At 43.9% G+C, this 17,844-nt stretch overlaps 1 protein-coding gene across 1 annotated transcript in view; it reads left to right on the top strand.

Moving 5' to 3' along the window:
* Positions 1–4,271: 4,271 nt before the first annotated feature.
* The window catches only part of SPTB (spectrin beta, erythrocytic), a 124,352-nt gene continuing 110,779 nt past the window's right edge, over positions 4,272–17,844 (top strand). Inside the window, exon 1 of the mRNA XM_004738933.3 lies at positions 4,272–4,505. The gene's annotated coding sequence lies outside the window, so the exon portion shown is untranslated. The remainder of the gene's footprint in view (positions 4,506–17,844) is intronic.

Raw genomic sequence — 17,844 nt, 5'->3', positions numbered from 1 at the left:
GCAGGGACCCTGCTTCCCCCTCTCTCTCTGCCTGCCTCTTTGCCTACTTGTGATCTCTCTGTCAAATAAATAAAATCTTTTTAAAAATAGCCTTTTTTTAAAAAAAGGTTTTTATTTTTTTATTTGACAAGGGGAGGGAGAGAGAGCAAGCACAAGCAAGGGGAGCAACAAGCAGAGCGAGAGGGAGATGCAGGCTCCTGGTTGAGCAGGGAGCCTGATGTGGGGCTCAGTCCCAGGGTCCTGGGATTATGACCTGAGCCAAAGGCAGCTGCTTAACCCACTGAGCTACCCAGATGTCCCTCAGTAAAAATAGTCTTAATTCAAGGCACAGGAAGATAGTTTATTATAGTTTTTGGTTTTTTCTTAAATTGTTTTCAAATTATTGGATTTTATAAATAAAATCATAAACTTTAAACTGTCATAAAGCTATAAACTATATTTAAAATCTTTATCCTCTTCTAAATTCAGGATTTTATAATCTGAAAATTCATATTTTCTTCAATCCTGAGAAATCTTATTCTCCTTTCTCATTATTATATCTCCTCTACTCTTTCTTCTCTTTCCTTGTATAACTTCTATCAGATGGATATTGGACCTTGAGGATCTTGCTTCCATGGCTTTCAGCCATTCTTACAAACTTTCCATCTTGTTTTTGGCTTTGTCTTTGGGGAGAATTTCTGTTTCCACTAATCTGCCTTTCAACTTGGTCTGTTCTGCTTATCAGCTAATAAATTTTCAATTTCAATTTAAAATTTCCCTGTTTTCTTATTGCTTGTCATGGATGGCAATATCCTTTCAAATCTTGCTGAATAAAGTTTAAATTCATTTTAAATTTATCTCTGTTTCCTTTTCCTAACTTAGTTTCCTCTGCTGTCATTTCTTTCTAGTCTAGAAAATCTCTTTCATGTAGTTGTTCCCCAACCCTGACAAAATCGTTGGTGATTTGAGTTGAGGATCTTTTATTTGATAGTTCATTAGCCTGCCCATTCTGTTTACCACTGTCTCTCTGGGAAGGAAAGGCACACATGCTATCATGAGAGAGAAAAGGTTCCCTGTCATTTCCTCTGGTTCCAAGATCTCTCCTCACTTCTTTATCCCACAGGCAAACATCTGATACTTAAAGCCAGCAGGGAGGGAATAATCCTCGATGTATTATTCTGTCCTAGGGCCCCCTCCTTCTCTTATATCCTTTGACTCATGCTTGGAACTTCCCTAAGCGATTCCATCTCCTGAACCTGTTTTGACTTTCTCTCATTTTATTTCTCTCTAGATCAGATCCTGTCTCTTTTCTATATTTCGGGATTTCCTAAAAATGCTTGGGGAGTTGATCAGCCTTTGTTTTGTTTCCCTGTGCTGTTAAATTCTTATTCTAAATCCTTTTATGAGATTTGGAATGGAAGAAAAGTTAAATGCATGTGCTGGACTCATTTGGATCTAATCTCTACCTATTATTGTCTCTATGATTTCTACTGATTATCAAATAATACAGGCTCAATGTGAAAAATTCAGAGAATATAGAGATAGAAAGTGAAAATTCCCTTTGTGTCAGATTCCTCCATTGTCCTAATGTATATCCTCTTGGCCTCATCTATTGATACTAGCTGGAGCTGGGTAGGCCATTCTTGTGAGTGCTTCCTCTCACTTTCTGGTTTACTGGCTGACAAGGTCTAGTCTCAAACGCACACCTTCCCTTCTGGCTCCAGCACTGCTGATTACCTATTGGGAGCCTGCTGGGTAGCTTGAAGTGTGAAGCGTCAACATGGATGGGGTAAAGGAGGTGCAGCCCCTGGACCAAAGAGAATGAAAGCCAATTTCCCACACGTCAGACAATTCAGGAGGCATTACATACTATCCTCAGAAAAATCCCTGTTGTCTCCATTGCCCAACAATGCCCAGAGAAAACACTAGAACCAACGGTGCCAGTGTTCTAGTGTTCTAGTGTTTTCTCTGGCAGAACCCATATATTCAGCTTTTCCTTCTTATCTCTCCCCAATTTCTCATTCCCACTTCCTGGAGTTTTCTATTTTTTCCTCCTCCTTCTTTAACAATGCCCTTTCCCTCTGTACTTTGAAATTTCCTGTCTCCCTCAGTTCTGATTTATCATTTCACTGTAACTCTATTAGCTGTAAAGCATTTGAGGATGCTGTCAGGATAACAGGCTCTGTAGCAAATGAGGTTGTATTGAATTATTTAGCTTTCAGCTAAAGTGGAGATAACTAAAGCAGCTGAGCTGGTTTGTAAAATCCTAGGGTAATCTGCCCACTGATTTGGTACTTTTATCATATTAATTTTTCTTGTTGAAAATTATAAATCCCAAGGCTACCAAAAAATATGTGGGGCACCTGAGTGGCTCAGTGAGTTAAGCCTCTGCCTTCAGCTCGGGTCATGATCTCGGGGTTCCGGGGTGGAGCCCCACATTGGGCTCTCTGCTCAGTGGGGAGCCCGCTTCCCCACCGCCCCCCCCCACCGTGCCTGCTTCTCTGCCTACTTGTGATCTCTATCAAATAAAAAAATAAAATTTTAAAAAATATGTCTCCAACTTTTCAGTTCAGTGCCACAGACTTATAGCTAAGGAATTATTTGTTTTATGTAGTATACAATTATGTAGCTGCAGAGCTGCAATCCTCAGGAATCATGAATTTATTTAGTAAGTTTATTCACACAAGGCTTTTTAAAAGCATAATTTCTCACCACTTTTTCCTTTCAAAAACAGATCAAGGATTTCTACTTGAGATCTATCATACTCTCAGCTTTTGAAGCTGGCCTGTTTTTCTTGAGTTTCTCTTGCCAGAATTTGATTCTTAAATAATTTTTTTAAATGAAAGAGATCTTTCTGTTTCTAACTCAGTAATAAACAAATAGATCCTTAAATGTTATCAGATGGGGGGGACATAATTGCTGATCGCGAATATTCTGCTATCATCTTTCCTATATTACTAGTGTCTCTTGAGAAATTGAGGTTAATAAGGGTCCAGACATCAGGGGCCTAGGGTGGAGAGTTCTGTGACTTTGTCATATCTGTGGAGTTTGCCCCACTTAGCACATATCAGTGTCTAAATGCCTACTCTCCAGAAGTGTGGCTGCAGCAGGAAGTGAAATATCTTTGCATCTGTTCAATATATAAACGAAGCATGCACATCCGGCAATTAAACACCCTTTTCCTAGTAAATCCTGGAAAACAGCATAATTATACTCCGAAGCAAATAACTCAGGGCTAAGACTGTTCCGTTGTTAAGAATACCAGGCAGTATTAGTCAAAGTTGCAACTCTTTTCTATCTCTTTGAGCTTTTAATCTCCACTGCCATGCATTAATACCTGAGAAAGCCTGGGCTGGTACCTGGATGAGACACCGTCCCAGGAACAACCGATGGAGAAAGGAAATGAAAGCTACCGTGAAGCGTACGTACCACTAAGTGTTACTGAACAATAACCTTGTATCTTAAGAAAGTCAAGAAAATGCAAACTGCCCATTTTCTTCTGTGAATCTCTCTCGGGCGACTCGGAGATGCCGTGTCTTTTCGTCTTTGGCACCGTTGGTTCTAGTGTTTTCTCTGACCTACTGCATTCCACCCCATCCAATTTTGCAGAGAGGAAGCCCCTGCTCTCCTGAAAAGCGGGACAGGACAGGAGGTGCCAGTGGGCTGGTGTGGCAGTTTGCCTGTTGATTACAGTCCTTGCAATATGCTAGCGCTGTGGGACTGTGGGCTACGCCCGGTCAGCAGTGCTGGGTCTGCCCCTACCGCACCAGGTTTGCAGACAGAAAAAGAGACACTGAGGCTGTGGGCTGGGGGCGGGGAGCCTCCCAGCGTCTGTTCACACCGCCTGCCAAGTGAAGTCCGCCCCGGAGCGTGCTTTCTAACACGCCAGTCCCTGGGAACAATCTCGCCATCTGAAACCCGCCGCAGCTGGGGCGCACGGCCCCGGCGTCTGCCTCGCCCACCCTACGGTCTAAGCGTGTGTTTTAAGGGTCGTTTTCGTGTCCAGGCTCGCTGCTCAGGGCGCACGAATTAGGCCCGGGCTGCGGAGTGAAACCCTTTTCCCGCCGCAGGGAGCTCGCGGCAGCGCGCGGTTAGGGGAGGTGAACGATGATGGGGGCGCTGCGGGAGGCTGGAGCTTCTGGCGTCCGGGGCCCAGGCGGCCAGCCAGGAGGCGGAGGCCGGCCGCCGGAGCCCGGGCGGAGGCCTGGCAGGTGCCCCCCGGCGCGGAGGCTGATTGGCAGGTGCGGGAGTGGGTGGGGAAGGCGGGGGCTGGGCCTGGCGCTGCGGGAGGCTGCGGCCCCGCCTCCCCGCCCCCGCCGCGGGACTATCTGGTCCCGGCAGCAGCGATGTCCCCCGGCAGGAATGTCCCTCCTCAGATAATGTTATTTATATCTCTGGGCGGGTCCGCGGCTCGGCAGCACCAGGCGCCCGGCGGCCGCTGTGCTAGGAGCCCCGTGCTGCCCTCTTCCCCCTGCGCCGCCGCCGCCCCCGGGCTCGGGGTGGCCGCCGCTACAGCCCCAGCGCAGGTGAGTCCCGGAGGGCCTATCGGCCGGCGGGGGCTGGGTGCAGATGCGGATGCGCGAGGCTGGGGCGCGCAGCGCCAGCGCGGAAGAGGCGCTGGGCCCAGGGGGCGCGTGACGTGGGTGGCCCAGGGGGCCGGGTGGGGGCTCAGCCCTGGGTGCGGGGCGTGGGGCCCGGGAGGCCCTGGCGGCTGCGGCAGCGAACACCCTGGGGCGCGGGAATCCGCGTGGGCTTCGGAGGCACTTGGGGAGTCGGGCGCTTTGCTTTGGAGAGCCGGATCCTGGAGCGTAGCCCCGGGGCTCTGGGAGGGCGGGGGTGGGAGGGCGGTGAGCGTTCAAGTCCCGGGCCACCTACTCCGAGACCCCGGCGTGGGGCAAAGGGAATTCTGTTTCCAGCGTGTCGGAGCGTCGCGCTGCCCTCTCTGCCTCCTGCCGCCGGGCTTCTCACCCCGGGGCCGCTCAAATTTTCTTCTGGGGAACTTGTCCGCGCGCTCCCCCGGCAGCCTAGCGCCCAGGCAGGGAGGACAGGACAGGTCAGCGAAGGGGCCTGATCCCCGGACGCTGGGAACGACGCGGAGAGTGTGGCTAGGTGCAGACCCAAGGAGGAAAGAACAGAATGCCCGAGGCATACTCCAAGGACCTCCTGCCCTCCTCTTCCAAAGAGTTCTCCAAGCTGCTACGGTCCATTTTACTCTCACCTGCCTCACCAGTTCCTCTTTCTCCAACAACTTGGCCTTGAGAAATAGCAGAAAGTGGAAGAAACAACAAGAGCTTTAAAAGCATCCCCAACTCCCACCAAGTCGCCCAGACTTCCCCAGGGTGGGGAAGCCGCTGTGGGCTTGAGTACTGTTTCCGTGACAACGAGCCCTAGGTGGGGCCTTGATTTATAGCCTATTAATATCCAAACCACTGTTTTCAGTGAGCAATTAGAGGGGCCAGAAGTTGATAATAATGCGCTAAACTGGCTGAAGGGTAATGAATATCCACTTTTTAGAAAAAAAATTTTTAGATGCATGGGGGGGGCAAGATAGTGACAGTAGTTTTGTACCCATGACTCCTGTGAAGAGCCTAGGCTGTCACCTCCATGTAGGAGGTAACAATGCAAAATTCACAGCCTTCAGGTAGTCCTGTTCTATCCTTCAGTTTCTAGGGAAAATGACTCAGGTGGCTCCTGAATGAGAGGAGTCTTCATATCAAAATTTTTAGGCATCTCTCTGCTGTCCACTAACTTATCCTTAGCTTCACAGATGGCTCTGAATTTTATTCTAGAATTCCCTCTTTGACCACCCTATGATCCAGGGCAGGTTATTTCTTATGCCAGGGTCAGACTTTTACTTTTCTGCTAGGAGCCTTGGGTTCCAAAAAGTCTTTGAAAGCTTTTTGTTCTTTTTTTTTTTTAAATTGTAAGTGCAAAATGTTTAAGTGTACACAGTGCCCAGCACCCAATACAGCTAGGTTTGTACTTGCATGGAGGCTTTGGGCTGGTTAAGAAAAGGAATGCTGGGCTCCCATTGAAGAAGAGCCTACAGCCTTGAAACCAACTGACTCCTCATAGGGGGATCATTTATACTGACCTTTATCAAACTGTAGAGTAAAACACAGGTGAAAACCATAAGCTATACATTACAAAAACATGGCTTTTAGACCCTTTAGCTATTGCTCTTAGCTTCATTAGTGGCCCAGTCACAAAGATTGGGGATGAGCCAGAGCTGTTAATCCTAAATTCTCGGAAGACTCAGAGTCCACTCGTGGAATTGAAAGCGCCCAAAAACTCCCAGGCATCCAGGACATGTCTTGTAGTACAGACATATCGAGTTTTCCTGAGTGGCTTGTCCAGCTGAGAGCTGGGATACCACTTTTTCCTCTGGTTGTTGCTTCTTCGAAGTGTTCTGAAGGTGCCCTCTGGCCAAACATCTACTAGGTGATTACCTTTGGGGTGTGTAAAGGTAAGGCAGTAAGTGTGCTCCCTTGTGGGATCATATCTGACAAACTACAAATGACTATTTTAGTCATGAAAGTTTTGAGCTGAAGTCAAAATCTGACAGTTCTGCCACAGTTCTGGAAACAGGCTGTTTGGGTAAATAAAAGTAAGAATAGCTTTCATTTCCCCCCCATCTTTAATGTACTGGTGCCTGGCTGGTTGTGGACGCTCAGTTAATCTTTTGATGAATGAATGGGAGAATGAACAAATGAATGCTCAGGGGCGCTTTTTTATTTCGGAGGCTTTTCTTAATCCTATTGTCACAGTAACCCTGCAAGGTAGTTCATATAACCAGCATTTTACAAGTCCGGAAACAGGCTCAAGGAAATTAAATTTGCCTCACATCATACAGCTAATGAGAGGTGGGGCCTGGATTCAAACTCAGCCATTAAGTTCCTACCCTCTTTTTAAGGTTAGTCATGGGGCAGGGAATAGAAGTGTGCAGTTCGAGAGGTTTAGTTCTAGGATGGTCTGTTAGCTTCACAGTCTTTCCCTCCCAAGACCTTGGGTTATAATTCTGCATCAGAGAAGCTTTAAAAAATATTGCCTGAAGATGGTATTGACCACTTCTTTGCTCAGAGGTGTTTAGCCTGGCCCATTACGTTCAGGTCATTGTTTCAAGGACAGAACTGTAATTTTGGCAGTAGTCAAAGCATGGATTTTTTTTTTTTTTAAACAGATTTTCCTTTCAGTCGTGGAAGTGGCCAGGAGGGTTTGATGATGCATGGGGACAGTGTGATAGGACAGAGGATGACTATAAAAAATTCACGAGGCAAATGCTATTGGAGTGGGAAGGGACCTTGGAGGTCACAGAGTCCAGCCTCTGTTTGTGGGGCTGCTTACCTAAAGGGGAGACCTAATTGTAGTTTACCTGGTCATCTCTGTACAGACATGGCACCTGCCTTCCATGTTTCTTATCATTCTTGCCCATGTCATGCCTGTCTTTCTCTCAAGACCAATATTGGGTTTATTTCCTGAAGTCGTGCCTAACCAAACCAGTGAAGTTTTCTTTCCTTTGAGGGAGATTTGCGAGAGGATGTATTTTAATCTTAGTACAATCTTAAAACAAAAAAACAGGTTTTGGAGACAGGCAGGTGAGAAGACATCAGTGAGCATTAAACTATAAACTGCTCCATAACTTTCCCATTGCTTGTTAGGCATACAGATGTATACATTTTTATCCAATAGGTATGTGTATTACTATCTTTTTTTTTTTTAAAGATTTTATTTATTTATTTGACAGAAATCACAATTAGGCAGAGAGGCAGGCAGAGAGGCAGGCAGGGGGAGAGGAAGGGAAGCAGGCTCCCTGCTGAGCAGAGAGTCGGATGCGGGGCTCAATCCCAGGACCGGAGGATCATGACCTGAGCCGAAGGCAGAGGCTTTAACCCACTGAGCCACCCAGGTGCCCCTGTGGATTACTATCTTGACTTAAAATAATTATGTAGCATTTCTGGGGCTGTGGGGAAAGAAAGGACTCTGGGGAATTATTGGGACTGTCAGATACCTGTTTTAATCTAAACCCAATCACCAAATTGCTCTTGAAGTGTGTTATTTCAGACTTTAAGAGCAAATGCAAAATTATACTCTTTGTATAAGACTTGAAAGTATAGGAAACATGACCAGCAAGAGGTGGTCATAAAGTGACATAAAGTACATTTCTTCATTATCCATAATGTTTTTTCAAAACCTCAGACTTGCTGATTGACGTTTATCAATTGACCTGGGAGGATCAGGAATGAAAATAACTGTCATGTGGGCAGATGAGACATTTGATTTTATGATGAGGACTGGCAGGGACTGTTCATAGATACTGGGTTCTGAAACTGTATGGATATTACTAGTCAGAAATTGCTGGGCAAAGAAGTATTTTATCTTAAAAGTAGTTTGTATTGACCCAGTTGTTTTTATAATCAGGTCTTTCCTTACTGTACTTCATATAAAAAATCTGGGGATGAGGAATAAATGCAGTGGTCTGTGAGCCCGAATCACCATGTAGCATTTGCTGGGTTTTCACAAGGTTGCTGCTTTTTTCTGCCAACCCCAAGAGGTGAAGGTCACCTGGTTTTGGAGATAGAGATGGCGATCGAGGGAAGGTGTAGGAGGCAGTCAGAATTCACTGCCAGATCTGGCTCCAGACACTGAATTGTCAACTCCCCTTAGTAAATATTTAGAAAATGTCATAGCATGTTTCCCTTTGTTGCTGTGCTTATTTCCTAATTCAGAGCCAAGCAATCCAAGTTCTGCCATTTTCAGCCAGCCTTAGCTGAATATCAAACCACCAGGGGATCCCCAGCTTTACAGCTCGCACAGTTTTAGAGGCGGTCATAGACAGAAAATGCTTCCTCAGTGGAGATTGCTGGCTAGCTTATAACATTCCCAGACCACCTTTCATTTTTCTCTTTCCTTCTCCTGGTGACAGGAAATCTTGCAAAGCCGTCGTCTTCCTACCTCAATGAGGCCTTCTCAGGCTTTGCTATAATGTTTAATTTCTACACCATACCTGCGCAGAGCTGGACAAGGGTATAATTACAAGGGCAATTAAAACCCATATATCATGTTCCCAATGGGGGCAAAAGTGGGGCTTCCTTTCTTCCTTTCATGTGAATGCTGTAAATTTAGCAAATGAAAAGGTACAGAGCTAGGAAAAAATAGGCTTTTCATTGAACTGGGCTCAGATCATCCAGGATAGTTAAGAAAAGAATAACAGGGCACCTTGGCAGCTAAAGAACAATAATTGCTTTGAATTATAGTCAATTCAGGAGTTTCTACCGTCATGAAGAGGAACAGAATCGTGAATAATCCTGAAAATGAACAAGTTGAAAATCATTTCCATTTGTATTAGGGTGTGCCTCATTTGAGAATTCATAGCACTTCCAGTAAAACGAAGCACACTTTAAAGGTATAACTTATGAAGCCTGGAGAAAGGTCCCTAGCTTCATTCTGTCCCTCTACTTAGTTCCTGCCTGTATCTGGAAGTCCCTAGGAGTGGTCCGTCAGTGGCATCTCCTAATGTATTTCCTCAGCAGTAGAAAAGTTAAAGAAACCCCTTCGTAATATTGCCTCCAAGCCATAAGTCAGAGAAGGGGCTGGAAAGGCCTGAGAGAGCCATTTGAGAAATATTGAGAGAGAGCAAGCATTGGACACCTACTGTGTGCATTACACCATTCTATGCTAAGGACATGAAAAGGGATCAGATGGAGACATCCTGGTCTGGTGGGGAAAGATTCTTGCAAATAATCAGTTATTCAACATTGTGCCTGAGAGAACACCAAGAGGAGGTTGGGGAGTGCCTAGAGTTTCTCTAACAGAAGAAGGGAGGATGGGTGGGGGCAGGGGCTGAGGCACATCTCCCACACATGTGCAATAAAGGGTGGTGGAATTGGGGAATGGCGGAGCAGTTCTGTGCAGGGCAAGTTCCAGGAATGCGCCAAAATACGACTGGAAAGGTGGTTTGGGTTCAGTTTGTGAAGAAGCTTGAACCATTGGAGGTTCAAGTCGAAAGTCTGAAAAGGTTTTTGAGCCGGCGAGGGACTAGATCAGATCATTGTTAAGACAAAGCTCACCAGTGGCAGGCAAGGGAAGGTGAACTAGAGATTAGCTAGCACAGGACAAGGACCACACAGATGATGGATTGACCACTCAGCCTTCAGGATGCCTGAGTGTATGCATTGTCGTCTTTTACAGGGACCACGTGAAGAAGCTCTGCAATAGAGAAAATGGGATTAGAAACAAAGAGTGCTTTGCCCAAAGCTCCCTCTCGTAGTTTATGGCAGAACCTGACTTTAACCCAATTTCCTAGTTCCAGGCCTGGGGCGTTGTCCAGATCTTCTCCTCAATGGAGTAATTGAATCTTCTGGGCCTTCTGGTTGAGACAGTGATTTCTTTCTTTCTTCAGAACTTTCAGTCTCAGTTCGTTGGCAAGAGGGAGGAGGAAACTTGTTACGGTATTTACTATTTAAAATCTCAAGAGTAGCCTCCCAGCATGTACAGAGATGATGTCCCAAAGTAGGAATTAATGTCAAGTGTGCATTGAATTCCCAGCATGCTGTAGGTAAAGGATAGGTTTACATACCTGCTGACTGATGTGTTGGCTTTTTCACTCCTTTACCCCAAATTTACTGGGCATTATTATGCTTATGCCTCATTTTGGACTTTGAAAACCTCTTTTTGTCCAGTACTTAGGTGTTTTGATTTGTACTTCAATCTTCAACAAATATTTATTGAGCTTTCATTTATTTATCAGATGTCCCTAGGTCCAGGGACTAGAGGAGTGAAAATGGCAAAAACCAAAAACAAACAAAGACAAAAACTTTGATGTCATGAAGCATGCATACTACTTGGGTGAGACAGGAATAAATAACAACAACAACAGAAGACTATATGTTATGATTTGCTGTAAAGAAAAAGCAGTGTGAAGAGACAAAGAGGCGATTCTACTATTTGAGGTAGCATGGTGGGGAAAAGCCTCTCTGATGAGGTTTTAGTTGAGCAGAGAGCCAAACCAAGTGAGGGAGGGGAATGGGTGTATTTGGGAGAAGAGATTCAGACGGAGGGTGAGGCCCCTGATGTGGGGTCACTGCTATGTCCAAGGAGAGGGCAGGAAGCCAGCCTGACTAGAGAGGAGGGACAAGGGGTGAGTGCAGGACGTGACCCTGGAGAGGAAATGGGGTCTGGATCATGCAGGCTTTGCAGCCATGCAAGTCTTTGGGTTTTAGTCATGCAATAGGAAGCCACCAGAAGCTGTGGTCAGAGGAGTGATTTGTTCAGATTTGTGTATTAGGAAGATCTTTCCAGCTGTCCTGTGGAAGACCAACTGTAAGGAACAAGAATGAAAAGCATAGGAAAACGAAGTAGAATGAAAGCTGCTGCAGCGGTCCAGGTTAGAGATGATGGACCCATATGATGGTGGTGGCGTGGGAAATGCAGCAGGCGTCTGGATAGAGTTGAACATAGAGCTCATGGGATTTGGGGATAGAGGATGAGAGAAAAGGAATTAAGTTGAGGATGACTCAGTTGGTTTTGGCCTGAGCAACTTTAAGAATGAAAAAGCCATTTACTGAGACAGGATATATCTTGTCAGACGTACTGTGGGCTATTCTTTTTTAAATTTTTGTTGTTACCAAGAAGTTGATTTGGAATAGATTCAGGCAGACTTTTCATTGAAGTACACCTGAAAGAGGCTGTTTTATGGTGGGTGACTCAGGACATCTGTTTGTTTTGAAGTAGAGCCTTAGATGTGCAGTTAGTTCTGAGTATTTTTAGGGCATTCTGTTACTTTCAGGGTATTCTCACAACATCTCTACTATATGATAGAGATCAAGACATAATACAAACAGGATTGAAATATATTTTACTTTATAAATAGAAATGTTTTGAATGTGTTCTTTACAGTCTAAACATCTTTTAACCCTTTCTGGTTGCCATATTTTTAAAAATTTATATATATATATATTTCTTTAAGATTTTATTTATTTATTTGACAGAGAGAGATCATAGGTAGGCAGAGAGGCAGACAGAGAGAGAGGGGGGAAACAGGCTCCCTGCTGAGCAGAGAGCCCAATGCGGGGCTTGATCCCATGACCCTGAGACCATGACCTGAGCCAAAAGCAAAGGCTTAACCCACTGAGCCACCCAGGCGCCCCTGGTTGCCATATATATTTTTTAAATTTCTTTAATTATAAAATGAATTCATGCACATGATTAAGAAGTGTATCCACATCATACAAGGGTATATGATGAAAAGTAAGATTCCTCCTTCCCCTACCTCCAGTTCTACTCCTAGGACGTTACCAATGTCAACAGTTTCCTTTATATCCTTCAAGAAAAATTCATTTCATATATTAGGATATGGCCATATTTTAAAGTCCTAGCTTTAACCTACTAAAAGCAGGTGTTTGGGGGGCACCTGGGTGGCTCAGTGGTTTAAGCCTCTGCCTTCAGCTCGGGTCATGATCTCAGGGTCCTGGGATCGAGCCCCACATCGGGCTCTCTGCTCAGCGGGGAGCCTGCTTCCCCCTCTCTCTCTGCCTGCCTTCTGCCTACTTGTGATCTCTCTCTGTCTATAAAATAAATAGATTAAAATCTTTAAAAAAATAATAAAAAATAAAAGCAGGTATTTGGTTTCACTTTTCGTGACTTAGTAACCCTCAGGCCTGGAGTCCAGCTTTCTACAATTAGGGGTCTCCCTCTTCCAAGCCACCCTATACTCCGTGTTTGTCCTATAATACTCCTACTCAAAAAGCTCCAGTGGTTCCCCTCTGGATAGAGGTAGAAATCCAAACTTACAAAGTTGACTTTTAAGAGCCATTGTAATATAGCTCCAATCTCTTTTTCTATCTTTATCTCTTACCAATTCCCATCACAAACCTTTTTTTGAGCCAGGTTTGTCTACCTCTACTCGTTCAGTCCTGAACATTTCTCCCAGATTTGGAGAGGTTTCTATCAGTCTTCCTGGAACATTCCAGCCCCTAGTGATCTCTCCTTTCTACAGATTTGTGAAAGGACCAGTTACATAATCATAGACTTCACTTAATATTATGTGTGCTTTGACAATCGTTCCCTAACAGGGTGGTGCTGGTACATAGGGATTATATTAATTAAAAATTCTCAGATGATGGCTGCCAACAAAGTTACCTTCTTAGCGGGTTACATAGGTGTCCATTCCCAAGGAATGGTAAATGGATTCTGCTCCTTTGGATGCAGGACTTTCTAAGGGGCCTGGTCTCATACTCTCGTCCCCTCTTCAGATGGCATTGCATCTCAATGTCAGAAACAAGGTGTTTTCATTTGCTTCTAAATGACAAAGTATAGTTATTTAATGGACTTGGCAACCGTGTGTTTTTTTAAAAAATATGTAATGAAATTTACCCCTTTAACTATCTGTAAGTATTCAGTTCAGTGGGCCAAGTACATGTACAGTGCTGTGTAGCTACCATCACCATCCGTCTGTAGAACTTTTGTCATCTTCTAAAACTTAAACTCTGTCCCCATTGAACACTAACTCCCCTCGCCGCCCTGGCACCTGGTGACCCCCATGTCACTTTCTTTCTCTGTGAATTTGACTACTCTAGGTATCTCATATAAATGGACTCATACAGTATTTGTCTTTTTGTGTCTGGCTTACTTCAGCCAGCATAATGTTTTCAGGATTCATCCATGTTGCAGGATGCATCAGAATTTCCTCTTTAAGGCTGAATAATATTCCATTGTATGTATTGTTTGCATTTGGTTCATCCATTCATCCACCTATAGACACTCAGTCACTTCGTCCCTTAGCTATTATGAATAATGGTGCTATGAACATGGATATACACCTATCTCTTTGATACCCTGCTTTCAGTTTTTCTGGGTGTATACTCAGGACTGTAGACTCCAGTTTATTGCTGGCTCATATGGTAATTCTATTTTTAAATTTTTTGAGGAACCAAACCACACCATTTTAATATCTCTCCCTGGTCCCCAAAGGGAAGGGCAAAATTTATTAGCATCCTCACCTTTGGAACCAAACTGAACTTGAGAATTGTTTATTCGAGAACACTGTCTTTGGGGGATAGTTTGTCATCAAAGTTCTCACATTTATCCGTATGTTACTTCGCCTGTTTTAAAACTGTAGACTTTTAGAGGACAGGCAGGAGACGTTTAATTCGCTTTGTAAAATGTGTAACCCAAACTCAGGTGGGGAGGGCTGTAAATATTATGAGATGATGTATTTCAACCAAAATATCTCCTTGAGCTGGATGACAAGGGTCTGGGTTGCTTCCAGCTCCTTTTCTCTTGCTGTTTGCCCTTGGGCAAAGAGCTTCCTCTTTCTCTAACATTTTATTTCAGGGATCTTTGTGTGTGTGTGATGGCACCTTAACATTTATTATTATCCTTAATAATAGATAGAACTATTTGCAGAGTTCCTTGTAATGCCCAAGTGTTGTCTCCTCTTCATATCCTTGCCTGACAGCTCCTCTCCCCAGGTCCTGGAGTAAGACAAGGGGCTTCCTCCTGCATGGTTTTTGCAGCACCTTTCTTGTTCCTTTCTTATAGGATGGATGACCTTGTTTTGCAATTGTCATCTTGCCTTCTACATCACTAGACTATGCTTCTTGTGATGGAGAGCTAGGTTCTTTTTTTTTTTTTTTTAATTCCCAGCACCTAGAATCATGCTTGGTACACAGAGGGGAGCAGCTCAAAAATAGCTAATGATTTAAAAAATTAAACCTATTGATTAAAAAATTATATAATATTTGAAATTATATATAATTGGGATATATCATGGAAATAAATATTATAATGAGATGATAATAAGTCAACATTTATAAGTCTCTAATAGAGAGATATGCTGAGAGCTTTTATATATATTTGTCATTTCTGTTGTTACCTAATTTTTTTGATTAAAAGCTTTATTTATTTATTTGAGAGAGAGAGAGGGACAGTGAGGGAGGGAGTACAAGCAGGGAGAATGGGAGAGGGAGAAGCAGTTTTCCCACTGAGCAAGGAGCCCGACCCGGCCTTGATCCTAGGACCCTGGGATCATGACCTGAGCTGAAAGCAGAGCCTTAACCCACTGAGACACCCAGGTGCCCCTGTTGTTATCCTAATTTAACAGATGAAATATATCAGGCTTAAAGAAGTTTATTTACCCAGACTTATACACTGAGAAGATCAAAACTGGACTTGAATCCTGATGTATTTATTCTAGAGTGCTTGCTTCGAATCACTGTACCCACCATACTTGGGAGGAGGTCAATATTCCATGGGTCTTAATTCCAGGAGTTTCTTTTTTTTTTCTTTTATCTTGTATCTTTAATGGTCTAAAGTTAAAGAGGTGATTAGTTGGTTACCTCTATATGTTGCTTTATATTTGCAATGATTTAACCTAATAGGCTGAATTCCCTTATTAGCTTTTAATAAATAATTAATATCTGAATCCTATTTCAGACATAGTTCTTTGACATCTGAGGATGAAGATGCTAATTAGTACTGTACAATGTACCGACTGTCATAAAGCAGCTCTCCATAGCTGTGCTAAAATTGCTCTAAAGAGGTCTGATATTGTCAAATGAGGTAGCCTCCTTCCAGATCCAGGTCCCAAGTTCTCTGCAATATTTGACTTTGTTAACCCCTCTTGCTTAGAAAGTAAGCCCTCCCTTGGCTCCTGGGATTAAGGCTCTCCTTTTTCTCCTCCCAGCTTGCATACACTTCAGGCTGGCTTGCCTTCTCTTTCTTTCCTGCCTTTTCTTTTCTTTCTTTTTGGTTCCTTCTTCTCTACCAGCTTTACATTGTTGGGGTTGCCAGTGAGACTGAATCCTCATCTCTAGCCCCAGTCTCCCGCTTCAGCTCCAGATCTACTTTGTAGCATTTGGCTAGCTGTCTTCATTTGGTTGTAAGAAGATGTTTCAAACTTCTTATGTAGCAATAGGACTTCTCCGCTCTCTCCTTCACCCTCAAACCTGCTCTTCTGCCTGTTTTCGTAGCTGGGTTCCTTTTGTTGCCGTCATCCCAGGTACAAACCCCAGGAACATTTTTGTGTTTTCTTCTTTTCACACTTCCGCATCTGGTTGGCTGTGTGTTCATTTTTCCTCCAAAAATTTCAAACTAGTTTCTTTCTTTCAATTTTCAGTCGCATGTTTGAATAATTGGCCTTTAGTCTCTCTCTTTCTATCCCATCTTACACCCTGATCTCACCCTCGTCTCAGAATTACTTTTAAAAACATGAATGTGAGTCATTCCACTCTTTTAAAACCCTCAGTGGTTCCCCATGGCCCCAAAATAAAGTTTAAACAGGCAGGCAGTCTGTTCCAACATCCCTCCTGGCTTCATTCCCTTTGTATTTACTTTACATCTTTATATCGGATGCTTGTGACTGTGTCAGCTCAGGGTGTGTTTTCACGTCCATGACTTTGCTTCTCTGTGTTCTAGGCCTGCAGTGTCTTTCTCCTTTTCTGTAGCTGTGAATTCTCACACATGTATCTCAAATAAAACCCCTCTGATGCTTTTCTTTGTTCCCTAATGCAAGAAGAAACCCACTCTCTCTTGAAAGCCCTCAAGCTGTCCCTTTTCACATCATACCCTGGCTAGACTGGTCATGTATGGGTTTGACTCTCCTCTAGATTATGGGTTCCTTGAAGAAGGAACATTTGTCTGGTGTCTGTGTGAATACTGGTGCCTAATAGCCTCTGGTTCATGTGCGGTGCTCAAGAAACGTGGATTGAATTGAGTTAAGGACAAGTTTCAGGAATGTTAGGCGTGGCAAACAACCCTGAAATGGTGATTTATATAGCAGGTTATGGAGAAGGGTTAACGGAAGATAATCAGTAGTGATGGCATAGGGATAAGGAGTGAAGAGGAACATTTTAGACCTGGGTGGAAGCTGTTTCCCACCTCTGTATTCTCCAGTTACTTTCCATTTATGGGACACAAAAGTAACAGCTGATTTTTAACTTACATCATCAGAATATGTCTATTGCTAGAAAAATTTAGTTATTCTTCCAGAATACAGTCACTCCCACCTCATTTTTCAGTGAATGTTTGAGGCTGACCCTCAGAATGCAGTTATGAAAGGCTCTTTGAGTGGGTGTTTCAGACTCATATACACAACTTTTGTTTTATAGTGGTGAAGGGTTAAGAAAAACACTTCAGAAAAAATACTAAAAGTTCCCATATAGAGGTTTGTTTTTTTTTTTTCCTGGATGCATGTAACTTTGTTTGTTGTCATTAAGATACATCAGAGTAGAAACTACCCTGTAAAATATTACAGCACTATTAGTTGGTTGGTTCTGCCCTCATTTTTGCCTTACCCGGACAAAAAGTGAGTTTCACCAATTGCCAGACTCCCTAGAATACTGCTTGCTCAGGCCTTTGAGAGCATTTTTGTTTCTTTTAACAAAACTCTCTGTCATGGACACACTCCCACTACAATCCAACTGCTCTCTTCTACTGTGTTCTGTGCCCAGCAATTGATAGGAGGTGGGTTTTCATTTCCAAAGGCAGTGAGTGCAGCTGCTAGGCTTTAGTAAAATTTTAGGTGGGTCTGAGATGAAGTGATGAGTGGAAGGCCCTCAAAAGGTCTTGTGAAGATTTACCTAGGATAAGGAAGGGCAAAGGACAAATTTGGCCTTGTGCGGGGGACCTGAAGGTAGAGAGACAAAGGAAGGGACTCAGCCAAGACAAGTGAAGGCCCTAGTGAGTTCTAAGGGGCACAGTGAAGCCAGTAGTAAGCAGACAACAGTCAGCAAACTTGACCCAGAGGTGACAGTAAGAGTGGGGTCAACTAGTAGCAGCTTCTAGAAGCCCTAGGATGACACAGATGCTGGTGATCCTTATTGCGTATCATGGATTACTAAGTGCCATAGCAAAAATTACCAGCAGGCC

Source organism: Mustela putorius, unplaced genomic scaffold, assembly GCF_011764305.1.
Source record: "Mustela putorius furo isolate JIRA1106 unplaced genomic scaffold, ASM1176430v1.1 tig00000129_pilon_pilon_pilon, whole genome shotgun sequence".
NCBI classification, from domain to species: domain Eukaryota; kingdom Metazoa; phylum Chordata; class Mammalia; order Carnivora; family Mustelidae; genus Mustela; species Mustela putorius.
Note: the sequence above shows the minus strand (reverse complement) of the source record. Positions and strands in the feature narration are given on the sequence as shown.